Source organism: Bactrocera dorsalis, chromosome 3 (assembly GCF_023373825.1).
Source record: "Bactrocera dorsalis isolate Fly_Bdor chromosome 3, ASM2337382v1, whole genome shotgun sequence".
NCBI classification, from domain to species: domain Eukaryota; kingdom Metazoa; phylum Arthropoda; class Insecta; order Diptera; family Tephritidae; genus Bactrocera; species Bactrocera dorsalis.
In genome coordinates this window covers 22396421-22399065 of record NC_064305.1, presented here as the reverse complement: position 1 = coordinate 22399065, position 2645 = coordinate 22396421, and positions in this window count along the sequence as shown.

The window sequence follows — 2645 nt, the reverse complement described above, 5'->3', positions numbered from 1 at the left end:
TTTACATTTACGCATGCCACGTTGTATATGAATAAGGGTTGATTTCGCACTTGCCCATATGCGATATCTGCATGTATCTATGTATATAAGTTTAAACAAATCAAAGTCAAGGTTATTGTTTTCAGAATATACTTATATGCAAATTTTATTGATTTACTGTTATTTAAAATTAACAATTTATAAAATGTATAAGCAAGTTTAAAATGTTAAAAAAATTATAATGCAGAATTACGAAATTATCCATTTGAAATGGAAATTTCTTACACGACTTAATATATAAAAAAGTCATTGAATTTCACTTGCTTTTTTAAAAACAAATGTTGCACTTAAACAAGATGGAGACAACATTTGTGTTAAAAAAAGCTAAGCTCAGTTGCAAAGCTGAAAAAGGAGAAAAATAAGAAGAAAAAAATACCTGAAAATACAACAAGATAGACCTGAAAATAGAAGAAAAAGCTGAAAATAAAAAAACCTGTAAATAGAATAAATTGCTAAATATTAAAAAAAGTAAATATGTATTTTCAATGAATTCATTACTCACCCAAAAGTAAGATGTTCTTAAATCAAACGGTCTTGACTTGCAACTTACTTAAGTTTTTTTAGTTTAGCATCGCGCTTCCGATGTCGTTCATTACTAATTTCTTCTTTTACTAACCATTTCGAGTTTTTGAATAACAGTACCGTTACCAAGTATTCTAACAACTTAATTTTATGAGTAAAACACTCATCGGTTGGGTCAAACCACTCAGGAAAAACATTTTCCGTTTTTTCTTTAATTGCGGACAACATCAGACTACGAACATTTGAACAATAAGCATATTTGTTGAAAAGGTTGACGTACCACATCATCTGCAGTCGACACACTTCGAAGACCCTATCACTTGGATTGACTAGCCTTAAATCCGCGTCATCCTTATAATTTTTCGCTTTGATTATGGCCTCCGAATAAAGCGATAAATCACTTTGTGTCTTCGTCATTGACATAGCGCATTTTTTGAAATGAATTTTAAAAAAATTTTTATGGTAAATACCATAGCCTGTATAATACCGCTTGATCTGGACGTCAGCTGTGTCGTCCTCTTCAACAAAGTTTTCGTCTGGAATAATAAACGATTCCAGGTCGAGTTGCTCAGATTCATGTTCGACTCCCTCTACTCCGAGATGACGATCTTCGGGGCCTAAGTTCCAGTCTAAATTTATATCGTCATCATCCTCACAATTAGCCCCCTTATCTTGAAAATTTTGCCTCAAAATTTTCATCGAAATTAAACGAGCTACTATATACTGTATCTCATTGGCAGACGGATGGGTCTTGATACCCTGGCTAGCCCGGACCCTATAAAAAAAAATTTCCAACTCGTCTTGATTCAGTTTCCCAAGCAATATAAAACTTAATTCCTTCTGTTCCCTGAATAATTCTTGGCTCAACTGAATCATTCCAACAATTGTGGAACAGAACCCACCTATACACTTACTGTAAGCCATGTTCGGAAGTTTTAATGATTTCAAATACTTAATGTAATCAAAGAGGCGTTGGACCTTCCCGGAGTCGTTTTTCAATAGCGGACATTTTAAGGGGTTTTTTGAAACAAAATTTTTGCAGTCTAGATCATCGAACAGATCATTCATTTTTTTAACAAATAGCTGCGTAAGCTTTGCACATTTTAATATATATTCGTCGGAGCCGAATAAATTTTGGCTATCGGCCATTTCTATGCCAGCCGCAACCGAATTGCTCAGAACTTGGGTTGCACGTTTTACGGACATTTTTTCGAAACAACTAGGATATACGTGGGCCTCTGTGAGTTTTGGACATGTCTTGAAACATGTATTGTCCTGATCGATCGAGTAAAGTTTTTTTATAACTTTAAAGCTGGCTATTCCATCTGGGGTTGAAATATCATATTTCATAAATGTGTTTCGGACGGACTTAATAAGATGGCAATAGTCATATAAACAATATATCTTGGAATCTTCGTGCAAATAAAAAGGGTTTTCTTCAGAAATAGCTAAAGAATTCATAACTGCAATATTAGAGGGCCCTTGATCACAGACTAAAGCTTTTACGTTTAGACCAATTGACTTTAGTGCTGTGATGTTCTTATTCAAAATTTCTTTTAATTTGAATGTAGGAAGTCCATTTTTGGAAATATAATATGAAAACACATATTTCCAATTGGAACTCAACCCTTTTATCATGAAAAAACAACACTTACTACCTAATTTCATTTCACGATGGCCTTCCCCATAATCCACAAACCCGTCAATAACATCTCTAACTCTATTGTATGTTAGGTCGGTCTTAATTGATATTTCATCAAATAGAACGCAATTTCGTTCTAAAACGGACATTTTTTTTGTAATTTTTTCTAAATTTCCCAAGACATTGGCATCGAACCCAGGGACAACATACTTTATGGGGCGCCATCGCAAAAGAGAGCTCTTGCTTGGTAAAGCGAAACCTAAATCGTCACGCATAAAATTATAGGATTTATTGGACATGTAATTAATATTTTGTGCCAATGCCCTTTCTTCGTCACTGAAAGTAGTGCGCTTCGTGACGATCATCCTAGCGAATGTTACAGCATCTTTGCTTGAATTTACATCCGCAACTATTGCACATTTACTAAGGTCTTGATACCTTT